The 16,156-nt window shown below is 40.7% G+C and overlaps 1 protein-coding gene across 1 annotated transcript in view; it reads right to left on the reverse strand.

Moving 5' to 3' along the window:
- usp53a (ubiquitin specific peptidase 53a) overlaps nucleotides 1-11,187 on the reverse strand; it is a 52,870-nt gene extending 41,683 nt beyond the window's left edge. Inside the window, exon 1 of the mRNA XM_084042504.1 lies at nucleotides 10,417-11,187. The gene's annotated coding sequence lies outside the window, so the exon portion shown is untranslated. The remainder of the gene's footprint in view (nucleotides 1-10,416) is intronic.
- Nucleotides 11,188-16,156: the final 4,969 nt, after the last annotated feature.

Below are 16,156 nucleotides of genomic sequence, written 5' to 3' on the forward strand. Positions count from 1 at the left end.
TTGATTAATGAATTAGCAATCAATTGTTCAGTAGCAGTACTGAGAGGCGACATGTAAATATTGTAGTTCCACAAAACAGTAAAAGCAGCCTTTACATATCTAACTAAAGATCATGTGTCAACCTGCAATCTTTCAAGACATGTCAACAAAACATTATACATTAACTTTTATGAGTACCCTTTGCACTAGACGTGACACAATATCAACATCTGACTTGTTTACATTTTTAACCTAGATTTATTGGATGATTTCCAAGACAGTATAGCTTGAAAGAAAGAAAAGAGTAATACTGGACAGAATATAAAGTTGACTTTGCATAAACAAGTGCAATAACACTGGTAATCTATTCATTTCAAATAAATGTTCATTAATTATAAGATAAAGATACCTTAACGAAACTTGACCATTTGATTTCACATAATGGAAACCTATAGTCTACAATATGGTACAAAAACATTCTTGCCGTTTTATTTCGGTTCCAGCACTAGTCATATTTCAGATTTTCATTTTAGGCACACATGAAAGAACAAACACTAACTGCCTCAAATAACTGCCATCATCACTGCCTTTTTTTTCCTTCTCTCAATATTGATATAGGAATTTTACTTTTATGGGGTATTATGGGGGAGGTCTTTATGGGATAAAATATTTACTCAGGTCTACTCTACTTTGGCAACTTTGACTGTTTTTGGACTAGATAAATAAACAACCAGGACTTTTCTTAAATTATTTATGCATCCACTGAGCCATCAATACTAGCGGTTGGCATTTTTAATTAATTTACTTCCTCAAGTTACTTGGTATTTGGGCTGGAAACAGAAAATGTTTCAAGTTTATCGATTGAATTTCTTATTTTATTTTTGTCCAGACTGCATCATATGGCCCCTTCAATTTAAAGTTTATTGTCACATAACAAGTTTACACAAGGTATAAAGAGGAGTGGGAGAAATTATTTTTCACAAGCTTCCCACAAATTGTAGTGTCAAATATGAAAGAATGAATATCAACTCAAGTACACATAAAGTTAAGTCTGTGACAGTGTTCCACAGTCACAAACATAGGCTTAACCTTGTCATGTCAACACAAGAGAACAACAAACAAAAATAGTGCATTGAATATGCAGGGCACACAGCAATGAAAATAGAGTTGTTTGGGTGCAGTATGCTTCCAGAGGCTCTCTGAAAAGTGTCATCTGTACCCTGTGGCTTGGCTGGTTCGAAGCATGAGTATGCAGTCCAACCTGCTTCAAGGTTAATACTGTAGGTCTGCACATGCCACAAGGGGGGCATGAGGTAAGCAACTCTTCGTTCAGGTCAGGAATGTGAAAGTTGAAACCTGAAAGTTCTTAATTATAATGAGGCTCAGTAGATTATAGCAGGGGTTCATCTCGTGCTAGTAGACTTAAGTACCACATTAAATGATAAATGGTTAGAGGAAATCATCCAAAGCTAAAATGAGATAATGAGCAGCTGTTTCCCTTTGTTGGATATCCTATTTTTAACACCAGACACCTGACAAATAACCATGCTGACTAATTTACTAAATTTAATCCTCTGCCATTCAGAAAACCCCAGTTTGTAAAAACGAAACAATGAGACTTGTTTACCTCTCACAGAGAACGCTCCGGGATCCTACAACATTTTAGCCAGAACCAGTTGGACAACTTCTCCCTCCCTGGTATTTCAGGAATTTTCACCTGATCCTGACATTGCAACCCCATGTAACTTAAGGTATAGCAGGTTAATGTTGCAACCAAAAGTTTAGCATTCCTGTTACATCTTTCCCCGATTTCCTATCCTACTACACAACAACTTGCTAGAAGGCCCAGTCTCTATACTTTGCAACTCAACTCCATTCTATAGCAACAGCATTACACAGCAATCACTTACTTAAGACCAACTAAAGACCGATGTTGCTAAAGTCTTTGGGATTATCTTCAGTGCTGGAGGGGCAATAGGTAAACTGAGTACACTCCTTTATCTGCCACCTTGAAGAATGACATCATACAGGCATGAATGTATTTGTAAATAAATATCCCAGTCTCAATAAACCACATTGCCTCCTCATGCACAAGTTTGTTGACAAATTTGATCAAATTGACAAAGACTAAAACTAAAGATATTTTCTGTATATTAACTTTTTTTAAGAGCACAATCCAGTTTGTGTTAGCTTGAAATGTAGCTTTTATTTACTATATCAGTTAACTAAAATGTGTTTGAGTTTAGTTTTAGTTAACTCTAATAAATGACCTGTAATTGATCAGATATTAAGTTGTGTTCATAATACCATGGTGTTACATTAGGCCCAAACATCATACTGCCATTTCCCTCGCCTCGGGTCAAATTTGGAAGTTATCAGATATTAAGTTATGTTCATAATACCATGGTGTTACATGAGGCCCAAACATCATACTGCCATTTCACTCGCCTCAGGTCAAATATGAAAGTTATCCACATCACAGTACATGGCTGTATTCAGCTTCAACATCACACCTCAGAATGACACAACTAGACAATTGCACTTCCCTGCAATCACAGATGACACGTACAACTCTAATATAATCAAACTCAATTTCTTCCACATGAATGTTCAACCAAATGAACTACCAGCCCCCTGCATAATGCATAATGATAGCCCTTTTTTTAATTTTATTTTTATTTCAAACATATTCAAATATAAATGAGAAAAGACAAAGGAGGAAAAAGGGTAAAGTTAGATAACAGAAACAGCACCAAAATTATTTTAACATACATCATCCTTAAATTATATTCCATGTTCAAAAAAGGAGTAGGAACTAGGAAGAAGTTTTGTGAAAACTTATCAGGTCCACCCCTTCTTTATGTGTCTCAAATATCTCAAAAGATTAAGAAAATATATTTTGGCTTTCCGCCCCAGTGTTGACACACTTATAAACAAAACAAAAACAAAAAACAAGTAAAAAACAAATAAACAAACAGTCAAGCATACAAGACAGTCGAAATGATGCTGATCCAGATCTAAGCCTACATCTGTTATACCTAACTGGCTATTCTATCCTATATCTATTTAGTATAGCCAATACAAGTTTTGCACTGACAAATAGCCAACAAGTAACTCTGACTCTGTCCTTCCTGTAGAATTTGTATTGTATTATACACTAGTATAGCTCAAGCTAAATTAGCTGCTGAACGTCATATTTGCGAACATTTCTACAAACTCATCTACTGTACAAGCCTTGTAGATCTGCTATTTTTACCAAAGAGATTTGGTGTAGAGTGGGAAAGAATTGGGGGGATAAGTACAGACCCCTAGGGGACCCTGGTCAACCAAGTACATAGGGTTTAAGTGGCTAAGGTTAAAGGCCATCTCCATTTAACTGAAGAGGTAAACAGATGGTTGTATGTACTATTAAAAGTCAGGATAACAGGAGAAAGGGCATGGTCATTCCTCTCAATATGGGAAAGGGTAGACTTGGCTTGGCTAGCTGTGCACTGCAGTGCAATGGTTTGGGGTAACAAAAAAAAAACAGAATGAGAATCTCTCCACCCAGTCTTTTGTCATAATACTCATTCAAACAGCTGCATCCCCAACTACGTCCTCCAGATTGTCATGCACTTATTTAGGACTTTTTTACATTTTAATTTGGCTTAGAGAGAAAATAAGCATTGTACCGTATGCTGGGTAAGTACAGTATGTATCCTGTGGCTCTTAGTAGCCTACAGAATGTATTTTGTGAATTATACAGTAGCACCTAAACAAACACATACTAGACATAGAAACGCAGCATGTGACCTGCAAGTAGTATTATTCAGCGTTGGACTGACTAAACGCCAATGCACAGGAGGTTAACGTGAGACCATGTTGCTTAGTGAGATCAGGTGTAGAGATGGAAAGTTGATACTGTAGGACTGAAAGAGCGATACACGTTGTCTGCCCAGGTGACTAAGGCCTGATTTGTACTTCGTCGTGTGCCTGTGTCACGCACCAAATATAGCAGATCTACAAGCTTAGCTCACAGGGTGTCTCTAAGAATCACATCGCGACGCCTTGTGAGTTTGTGGATCTGCTACTTTCCGCAGGCGACACCGGCGTGCAACAAAGTATAAATCAAGCCTAAGACTCAGAAAACAACATGTTTTTCAGTGACTGTGTGGTATTGCTAATTTGCTATTCAAATATCTAAATCTAAAATATAGTTAATTTGATTTAGATGAGTGTATAACAACAGTGATTGAGGTTAAAAATCTGCTTCCTCATTTCAGTTATATAGGTGGAGTAAATGACTACTGTATACACTTTGGTCACATGTCTTATGCAAACAAACAGTTATGTCATGACCTAGTGTAACCCAAGCGGTCAGTCCACACCCTTCCGTTTCAAGTATTCAGTACTATGAGTGAGATCATTTTCTTCAGGCAGCATGGCTTCCATACATTTCAGAGATGTTTCTTTTCTTAATACACTAACTTCTCTTGCAAAGCACTTAAAAACAGGACAGTCAGGTCCTTAAACACTTTGAACCTGGCATGCCAATGTTGGCCATGTCATTAACTAGGTGACATTGTTTCAACAATTTTCAAAAACATTCCAAACATTTGCAAAAAAAATCAAACATTTTCAAAAACACCATCTTATAGATCAGCTATTTTCCCTATTTGTCATACGTATACACACCGACAACATGTGAGCTTGTATATCTGCTATTTTCAGCGAATATTCTCCCCAGAATAGGGGTCATTTAACATTGCTCTTGGATCACTTCTCAATAGGGAAAGGTTAACCACCAAATTGATTTAAATCGATTAGAAAAAAATAATCAATAATTTAATAAAATAATAAATGTATAATCAATCCCTATTTTGGGTATCTCATAGGTAATGTTTTTTTAAAAAGGTCTTAAAATTAAAAACTGTGCAAATAGCAGATCTACAAGCTCATTCAAGTTGATGTGTTGTGAGCTTGTATATCCGTCTTCACTAATTTTGCCTGACACCGTTGTGCAACTGGTTGATCAATTTCTTGACATATAAAAGGAGATAATCAATAGTAGCAGCCCTACTACATTTCCAAGAGCCATCTTAATCTTTTTGCTACTTATTATCATCAGAACTCCCATTAGAATTCCACTTTGTTTTGGACATTTGTCACTGTGAGGTATGTATATAAAAGAACAAAGCGAAACACCCCTCTCACTACACACTGGATATCCGCCAAATATAAAATACAGATTTGAGTAGCAGCCAAACAGGGGGGCTCAGAGAAGAAGCCATTTTACTTTTCAGGACTTGGAAGTGACATTTCACACACAGGAAGCCCCGGGGTTTTCCTTTGTAAACAAAGACTCCCCAGGTTGTGAGCAGTGAATGCCAGGATTGACTTGTTTTTTTCTTTCTTGTCGCAGTAAAAATGCTATGGCCAGCACCTTGGGGTAATCAGCCAAAGAGTCTCTGTTGTGCATCAGCAGCTTTAACAGTCAGGGCAGTCTGCTAGATACTATACAGCATGTACGTTTCTGTGCGATGGTACCGAGAGTCTGGTGCTGTAATTTATCTATTAGTGATCCGTTGATGGATAGCCTCATTAAGAATGATTTAATTGATCTCCGTTATATGGTGGTAATGCTAAGAGCCTGTGCTGCATTGATTCATGGTGAAGTGAACCACACTAATTTAGTGTCTGCAAGATAAATAAACACAGTTGCATAGTGAGAATAGAGTATTGTTGTAAAGCATTGTTGGATCAATTGATATTTGTTGGGCTGACTGACTGTACCATCCATATGTGATGTCACCTTCTGACAGCGTGATTACGTCATATTGCTACAGGGGGAGGACACTTCTATATTCTTTGCATGCTGATGCTAGGTCTCTCTGCATGCTATGTACAGTATGTGATTGCCTTGCTTATTGTAAGTCACTCTGCAAACAAACAGTTATGTCATGACATATGTCATGTCATGTCTCAATGCCTAACTTGTAAATTGTGCAGTCTATTACGATTATTTGTTTAGAGGTCCCCCAACATTTCCTAATCTATAAACATCAAACTCACACAATTGTTCCAGTGTGTGTCAATCTTAACAATTTAAATACCGTACCAACTGACCGGGGTCCCCCAGGGGTCTATACTTGGCCACCTCCTTTTTTCCCTGTACAGTCTACACCAAATCTCTTTGCCGAAAATAGCACATCTACAAGCTCACTATGTGAGCCCCAGCTCTACCTTACTCTGAACAGTCCGATACAACTTGAGAACTTTACTTCTGAAATTCTCTAGAGTTTGACCATGGCGCAATATGCTTTTTCTTAATGCAGTTCAATACATCATCTCGCTGGCATGGCACATTTACACACCTGTGTGACAAAATAGTGTGTCCCTTCCTATGTTACCCCTAAACTCTGTCTCAACATTGATGGATGGCTTTCCTTACTTTGGATAACATTCAGCTGCAAAACGTCCCTACGGACACTATAGAACACTCTTTGTTTTCCATAGTAGCTCCTGAACCGGCAGTATCATACACATGATACATTGCATGACAGCCAGAGCTGGGCCAACCCATGTTCAGCTAAAAGTTTAGAGATGATTAAGTTTAGGTATATGATTAAAATGGTTGTGATTATGCATTAGGTTGAAATGGGGGGTGTTTAGGTGTTAAGTTAAAGATGGTTAAGTTTAAGAATGGGTTTTCACGTGGTAAATGTCAGGGTAAGATTCTGGGAGGTCATTGGGTAATGAGAATCTCATTACCCAATGAGATATTGCGTGACCTCAAATTCCTGAATTTGGAGCTTGTAGAAATGGGTTACCGGGTAGGATCCACAACCTTTTTTCCTTAAAGTCTTTTTAACCATTACAATGACTAATTAAAAATATTCTAGAAAATACTGGTATTATTTAACACTACAACTACAACAAATAACTAGAAAAAGTGCTCCTTGGAGCACAGGTCTTCGCCAGGTCAGGTAGGTTATTGTGGGCCAGCAATGTTCGGAATTCTCCAATCAGGATGGAATATGAAAAATCGGACAGATCTGTCTTGACTATAATGTGTACCGATTTGCATGATGTTTGGAAAAGAAATGAAGGAGTAATATAAAAAATGTGTTTTACATAAGTCGGCCTCCTGTTGGCGCTATAAATAGGCAGATGTGAAAAATGCAGGGCAAAGACACACATAGACACACACACACACACACACACCCAGGGTGCAAAACATAGTCTCTGCCACACCTTCGGCCTGGCGGAGACAATAAGAAGCTGAATGTAATTCCAAATGTTCCACACCTTGGCCAAATTAGTTGTCACAATTTAACTATTTTTATGACAAACTCCTACACTGAATTCAGCCTCCACAGGTTCGTTTTTTATATTAAATTAACATGTCTTTGGCTGACAGCATCACTGAAGAATGAGATAAGGTTATAAATAAGAAATGATGTTGCTAGAGTAACAGAGAAAGAAACATTGTCGTTCAAACTATTCTTTAAAACATTTCACAACCCATTGACTCAAGTTGGTAATTAACTTTCAAAATGCCACTTGCTCTGGGAAGGGGGAAAAGTTCAATTTCCTCACCAGATAGTTAGGATAAATACCAGGTAACAGATAATAACGGCTGTTATTACAATAAAATAATAGTTGCAGAAGTTTAACTACCTCCCTTGCCGAATACACTCACTTGAATTGTAGTTCACCGTTCTATTGCCCATGGATATTTTTAATGTCTGTCCCTGGAACGCGTATGATGACACATCAGACAGCAGCTCCAGTATGTTTTTCCTACTTCCAGAGTTTGGCCAGGGAATGCACAAAAAAATGTTTCCAAGCTTAACTGCCAACTACTCAGAGTCCCAACTTGCATGCTGGATTTATGAATGAATTCACTGATTGCTTGATACTCCTATATAGCTCACAGCAACATAATAATCACCCTGGATTCCATTATGATTTGTGCAGAACTATCACATGGTGAACTACATGTTTGCGGCCAAAACATACAACTATAAACTCCCATATTAAACATTTGCTGCTTACTGCTCACATAGATATCAGATTGTCTATGATTTCCTAATGCTTGATTCCTCCGATTACTGTCAGTGTGGATTCTGACTGATAAGAATTGGCATCTGGCCTAGAGACAAAAAGTTTGTCTGAGCACAAGCACCCACTACTTTGAATCATTATGAGCAATTCAACTCCTAATCCTCCTGAGCACTGAAATCCTATGCACTGAAATCCTAAAAGATCTGTAAAAATTGCAGTATTCCCTAAAGACTACGGACACGGTTCAGGCCTCGGGGTAACAATGCTGCGGCCCGTTTCCTGTGTGTGCTTCCTGCTGAAAAAGGCTTGCTGCGTTCCAGCACACGGTCACCACTTCCAGCCTTGTGAAACTGAACAGTTCACCCATACTGCTGCGCTGAGTCACCCAGTGTTCCCTGCTCTGTCCAAGAGAGGAAAGCAGGGAACAAAAGCAAATGTTCCTGGAACTATATTCTGAAAAGGATTCGATTGAAATATGACTTTACCACTTTCCGGAATACTTCCTAAAAGTCTCCTGTTTTCTTTACACGTTGCCAATAATGTCAAGAAGATTGGTGCTGATGCTGGCCAATAGCTTTATTTCCCCATTAGTTTTTGCAACTGAAGCTAAATGCAGCAAAGCACTGGGTCAGGTGCTTTTAAATATGTAAAGCTCTGGCTTTGTGTAAACAGGGGTTGCGGTACCTGGCTTAATCTGACAAAACAGACAAAAGCTGTTATTAATATCTCGTTAAAGCTTAGCACATTGGCCCAATAGACAGGTATTATAAATGGGTCTGTACAATTGAACCTGTGATGAAATCTTCCATGCCAGAAAACATGGCTTATTTACGTAAAAACTGGTTCTTCAACGTGCTTCCTTCAACATGCTTCAGGGCAAAATGGAAATGTCCGACAGTAGCCGTAAAAGTGATATATTTGTGTTAAAAATAAGTGTTAAATAGCTCTATATTCTGATAGTAAGTAATAAGAGTGTTTGTTCAGTAACACAGTAGGTCCCGTCTCTCCAGCTCTTCAGTGAACAGAAAATACATGTTCAGGTCGGGATACCAATTTTATCCAATCAGGAGAGAATTCATACAGGATACAGGACAAACAAGTGAAATTGTAAGTAATGACACAAGGAAATGAGCTGACAAAATTGGAACTGGAACATTTGAAAATTGATTAATGGCTACTCTCTCCTGGTTGGCTGAAATTGGCAACCCACCTGAAAATGTATTTTCTGTTTATTAAAGAGCTGGAGGGGCGGGGAGACTCCCATTACTGAACAAACACTCTATAGCAATCATTACCATCAGAATATAGAGCTACAACCTTTAAACAAAAAAAAAATATATCACTTAGCCTACCTTGCCAGGTTGACAATGGCATTGTATTTAACATCAGATTATCTCACTGTTCCATCATCCAAATGCTTGTGACGTGTGCATACTGTGCAAGGTCAGGATCTTATGACTATAATGAATTACAGATAAGAAAGAAAAGAGAAAAGTATTCCATAGTTTGCATAGACTGAAATGTGTTCAAGAAAGAGGAGTTCTTTAAAGTCCTGACTCCTGGATGTTTTAAAGAACGTTATAAAAAATATGTTTAAACAACCCACCCCTTCATAGAATTTTCTATCATGGACCTATGCTTTAAAGTGTAGGAGGTAGTAATGAGTAAAACAAGTAGTCTCATTTGAGAGGATGTGCTGGTGCCCTTGAGCCTATAACAATAAGTGATGTTGAGTTGCCAAGCAGTGGATTGTGGACTATCAAAGATACAGGACTTGCTGCCTTGTACTGAAGTGACAAAAAAAATTACAGAAACTTTTTTTCACCTATCAAAGTCACTACAGGACAACAATGCAGTGTGGTAATTGTTGTTAGTTACTGTTGTTTGTTTTTAAAACAAAGAAACCGTATTCAATAAGGATTGGAATTGCAGACGAATAAATAACAGCCTCTCAAGTTCAAGGGATTGTTTACAACAACACGTCAGGAAACATTAAGGACTCAGTAGTTAAAAAGTTACACCTTGCAAGGATCAGAGAGAGAGAGAGAGAGAGCTGTCAAACTGGCCGGTGGGGAGACCATTCATTCCAGCTTTAATGAGGAAACAATCGCGGAACACTGAACACAATGCAGACTAAAGTAATAAGTTGACCTTTTCCCCAAGCTTTCAACAGTATATTTGTCAACTTTCCAGAGTGCTAAGCTATCAGATGCTACCAGCAACAACAACAGGCCTACACCAGTACCTGCTTTACGAGTTACCTGAGTTTCAGGTGAAGTCGATTTCCGCCTTTGCGCATAATAACAGCAACAACAATAACAGCGCATTCAAACTTTGAAGAAGAAACACAGGCACTGGGTCCATTGAAGTGGACAAGCAAGCGACACTCACCTCGAATGACGTATTGTTCCAAAAAGAAACATATCCTCCAACGTAAAAAAAGAGCCAAAGTTCTGTGTTTGGTGGTGGGTTTAGTTTGAACGGACTGGAGGAGTTTCGGTGAGAGCAGCAGCAGCAGCGGAACACAACGCGTGGTGCTTCAGTTCCAACCCCTCTGTCCTGTCTAATACCAAAACGCTCGTCCAAAAACACAGCCGCCCCCGGGACAAATCCGCCGACCTCGCAACGGTCGCCTCCTGGTATTCCTAAACGTAACCTCAGTAAACTATGCCTAAAAACTTAACCGTATTCCTAAACTTAACCGCAGTAAAACTATGCCTAAGCCCCAAACGTAACTAACCGTCGTACGTACCCTCAGTAAAACAAATACAAGAATACAATAACCTCTGGGGGGCGAGCGGTCAGTCCGCGAAAAATAAATGGGGGCGAGCGTGTTTTGGGGCGAGTCTTCTGGTGTGTGTCAGTCTGCCCTGCCTGAGGGCTGTAAAGTAAAACACGCAAGAAAAACAAACAGTGCAGGTTGTATAGTGTCTGCAAAACAACCTAAATATCACTACCCCGCCTGTTTACAAATACTAAAACTCTTTTTTCCCCTTTTTTTAAAGAAGAATAAAACAACAAACAGCCGTCCCCTGCAGTCACTTCTGTCTTCTTGGCTGTGAGTACATTCCGTTTCTTGAAGCGTGTGCAATATATTTCTGTTGCAGTTTGTTGATGCGCGTCGCGGCGGTAGTGCTGAGCAATGGTTGACTTACTTACTACTGTCTGCCACCTGAAATACTGGATTAGTGATGTTTTCACTAACCCCGCCTCTGGTACAACTCCACAGTACTGCTGCAGTCCCTGTAGCCAGGCTACTGTACAACACTGCCACACACACACACACAGACACACACACACACACACACACACACACACACGCACGCACGCACGCACGCACGCAGCATGCACACACACAGGCACACACACATACCCCACAGTGGCAGCCCCTCGTTTTGCTGTGATGATGGCAGGAGTTTAACCACTTAAACCCCGGCCCATTATGCTAGAGCGGAGTCCCTCAGGGCTCAATGCTAGTGTCTGTTCTGTTTTGTGTTACTGTGGGGAAAGCTTTCGCTGAAAATAGCCGATCGACAAGCTCACAACGCAGCTTTCCCCATTATATGGATGCTGGGGTTTAAGTGGTTAAGTGCACTTGGCTTACAAATATGAATCATCCACATGATGCTCATTACTGAAGTTTTAGAGCCCGAGTAGTTTTTTTAGGTGTGAAGTGAGAAATTATTAACGGGGATTTTTATTGAGTTACATATTTACACGCCAAAGTAATTCTGCGGCAATGTGGTGATAATTAGGCTATAACACACCGCTCAACGTCCGTATGAAGAACTGAGAGCAGAGGAATGTGATGTAAGACCCTTGTTATCCGAACACCATCTGCCCGATCCTGTTACATAAAGACATGCAATGGACCCGCAATTAAGCTTTTCTTCCCCGTGTCACTGGTACTGACTGAAATGGGTCTGACAGCAGGCAAGGCATTGCAAATTGAAATGTGTGGCTGCCCACATTCTATCTATCATTTGACTGACATTTTAATTTGATACTGCCCACATAGTTTTCATGGGTCTGTTTAAAATACATTCATCTATCACATCATATTTGACTGACATCTTAATTTGATACTGCCAGCATAGTTTTCATGTGTGTGTTTAAAATACATTCATCTTTCTATCGCATAATATTTTACTGACGTCTTAATTTGATACTGTAATAATAATGACCAATGGAATTCAAGCAACCAAGCCAACAAACTCTTCAATAAAAAAGGAGGGGGGGTCACTCAGGGTTTCTCCCCATAAAACACAATGCTGAATAAACTATAAAACGACATAATACATTAATCCCGCCAACACATTCCTCATGCAAACAACTACTTTAAATAACACAGTAACAGAACAATAAGCATGTGTACCCCAAGGCATGTGAAGTACCTCTCCTGTCCATTGGGACACTACATACCTAACTGACCTACAGGCTTTTACTGCCTAATTCATGCAACGTTGCACAACGGCGTCACACCCTGACAATAGCAGACCTACAAGCTCACAACATGTCACATCCGCAACGCATTATGAGCTTGTAGGTTGGCTATTTCCGGTGTGTGACACCATCGTGCAATTGCGTTACTTTTCTGACCGCAACAGCACAAAGTCCCAGAGGTGCCAAGGCAGACAGACACCTTATTCTCTTCCCAGGGCTCAGAGGTTCTGTAGTGCCCGGGAAAGTGATGTATGGTGTGGAGGGGCTCTTTGCCTCCTCCTGGTCTTCCTCTGTACCGGTGAGGGGCTGGAAAGGTGCTAGCTGGTTCTGATGTATGACCACGTCATGCCCCCCCTGCACCCGCATCTGACATCTTGGCCAACACAGTACATGGTCCAGTCCAGTTCACGTGAAGCTTTGGTGAGATCCCTTTTCTTCCCACACCCGAGCCTCTCTGACACAAAGTCCTCTCTTACGCAAGCGATAGGCACATTTTTGGCAGACATCTGCTTCAGAGATTGCTCACCGCCATCTGGAGCATTGGAGCATTGGCATCGTTGTACATAATGAACTGCTTATTTGGTTTGAGTCTGACATATACCAGGACGGAGGTTCTGGTAAGCGACTCCTGCTGCTCATGAAAGCCGGTGGGGCAAGCCGCGTCCCAAAGGAATGCCTGTCCCTTATGTGTCAACCGATGTAAGGGGCTGATGATCGCTGCAAAGTCCCACACGAACCAACGTTAATAAGAAGCCAGACCCAGAATGGCCTCAAGCACGTACTGCAGGCTGACCAGGGCCTGCAGTATGTGCTTTGCTCTGCTTAATGAGCAAAGAGATTGTCGAGATAGACCACACAGCAGTTTCGAGGGACCCTGGCCAGGACCTTTTTCATTAGCCATTTGAACATGGAGGGTATGTTGCAGACGGCATTATCAATAAAGAAGGTGGTATCGGGCAGAGGCTCGGGAAATAGCTGGACTTGCCAGCATCCACTGCGCACGTCCAGTGAGCTGAACCAGCTTGCACCTGATATGTGGTCAATAATGTTGTCTATTCAGGGCAGTGGGTAAGATTCTTTATAGATTCTCTACAGTCCACAGGTTGGACAGTTGTTCCCTGGCTGAGGTAGGCCAGCAAAAGTAGTGGAATAGCTCATCCTCTCCTCCAGTCTGAGGCTCACCATTGTATTTAGCACCTGTCCTTTCAATGCCAACGCAAGATGGGCAGCTGTTTCATGGTCAGACCAGCCATTGAGTTAAAGTTGAGCTGCCATTACAACCTGGATGCGGTAGATACTGCTAGATCCATCTCTGTTGCACCAAGGTAACTTGGCACCTTCTCTTGGTGGCATGTTGCCGGTGGGACCAAGCAGCGGGGAGCAGGCCTGGCGCCAGGATGAAATGACTAAGGGTGCAGTTGAAAATTGTGAGGGTGCACACCAGTGGCGCAAATTTGGGTGGATTTTGGCCGTTTTTGGGCGTTTTCATTTTAAACTTTATTTTGGTTTTAGGGTTAGGGTTAGGATTAGGGTTAGGTTAGGCTTATGTCGCTGACGTCTAACTCAACCTTTCTCTCCCAAGACACTGAAGGGCAGCGGTTATTTCCTTGATCGACAACATCCCACTTCTGACAACAATGTAATGACTGATGGAATTCAAGCATGCTGCAACTTCTCTCAAAGAAACACTCTTATTTTTGTGGCTGTAAAGCATGCTTCTAACTTCGCCATAGAAAGGGGGGGGGGGGTTCTCCCTTTTCCCTAAAACACACATAAAATAAATGCTGAATAAACAATACCACCACATAACACCCATTAATCACCAAACACATTCCCCATGCAAACAAAAACTAAACAACACAGCAGAATGTGTGTGTGTGTGTGTGTGTGTGTGTGTGTGTGTGTGTGTGTGTGTGTGTGTGTGTGTGTGTGTGTGTGTGTGTGTGTGTGTGTGTGTGTGTGTGTGTGTGTGTGTGTGTGTGTGTGTGTGTGTGTGTGTGTGTGTGTGTGTGTGTGTGTGTGTGTGTGTGTGCGTGCGTGTGTGCCAGGCATGCTGGGAACAGTGGGGAGTCCCTCTCCTGTCCAACGCACACCCCGGGACACTACAATAGTTTATAGCAATAAGTTAATCAAGTCCATGTAAATCTTATCACAAAGGGAGAAATATATTTTCGGGATGAAGCCAGAGAATCATTTTGACACGGTTTAATCAGGCGGAGTGCATTTGCATGCTTGTGGTTAGGCATGGTGACTTTATTTTGTGAGTATGCCAGGGAAAAGAATTAGCGCTTTAGTTTTAATAAGCACTCCTGCTGATATGCAAAAAGGTCTTCGCATCAGATCAACCGGTTTAATGCTGTGTCAATCCGGCTTCAGAATTACCCACAATCAATTGTACAATCAAATTGCACAATCAATTGTACAATCAAAAACTCACACCATAGGTCTAACAGGCTCTTTGTGGAAGATAAACATTGGTTTTCAGAGTAGGCTGCACAATCACGGTGAGTGGCTGGGGAAATCGGACACGGTGATCAAGTGCGCGGTGAAAGGGGTCACTGTGTATCAGTACGGTCCAGGCTTTCCCCAGGAAGTACTTGAAAGAGCCCATCGAGGAGACAATGCCTTTTCCCTCTGCACACGTTTCCCCAGGGGACATATAATGCTTCCTCTTAAAACATGGAACATGTTTAGGAGCGTGTTAATCATTTTAAGTGATGTGAGCTTGACAGCCTGGCCACTGGAATATTATGCCTATCTGTTCAATTGTCCATTCAAAATTCAAGCAGCGGAAGTTTTCTTTGACTTTCTTTTTTTTTTTCCTCCTGAACTACAGTATATTGTATTCAACATGGAGCCTTTTGAATGTAAAAGGTCACTGACATGCTTGAATAAGTCTTCAGTAAAACAGAGAACCTTGTAAGTACAGTAGCTAACCCAAACAAGCACATAGAAAACACCTGTTTTGTTTGCCTTGTACAAAAGTCCTCTTGAAAGTTGACCTCACCATATTACGATATTATTACCACACATTATGAACTATGAACTGGCCCTGCACTGTTCATGTTAGGCCTTGTATTGCCATTTTGCTACTGTACATATTATTTGTTTACTTATTTGTTTCATTTATATGCCAAGCACATTTGCAGTGGCGTGCACAGACATTTTGAGGGGCAGGTGCTCAAGTAAATTATACTTTTTTTTGTTTACTTGGTCTGCTCTTTTTTCCCTCTACACCTATACCTCTTTGCCAAAAATAGCCGATCTACAAGCCCACAACGCCTCGCAGCGCGAGGCGTTGTGGGCTTGTAGATCTGCTATTTTTGGCTAAAGTTCTCCTCAGAAAAGTGATGCTAGGTTTCGAGTGGTTATGGTAAAAAGAAAAATCATATCACATAAAGATTTGGCGGACCCCCTGTAGTAACTCTGAGGACCCCCTGTTGAAGACCCCTGCTGTAAACTGGAAAAAAAAACTTTTTTTTTTCTTTTTTTCAAAAGGGCACTTCTGGTCAAGAGGGCAAAGGGCTATCTATCTGTGCACGTCCCTGCACATTTGCACATACAGTAGGTCTACCCAGAATTTTATGCATTATGAACTTGCCCGGCACTGTTCATGTTAGGCCTTGTATTGCCATTTTGCTACTGTACATAGTATTTGTTTACTTATTTGTTTCATTTATTTGCCAAG

Source organism: Gymnoscopelus microlampas (assembly GCF_963454915.1).
Source record: "Gymnoscopelus microlampas genome assembly, chromosome: 19".
NCBI classification, from domain to species: Eukaryota; Metazoa; Chordata; class Actinopteri; order Myctophiformes; family Myctophidae; genus Gymnoscopelus; species Gymnoscopelus microlampas.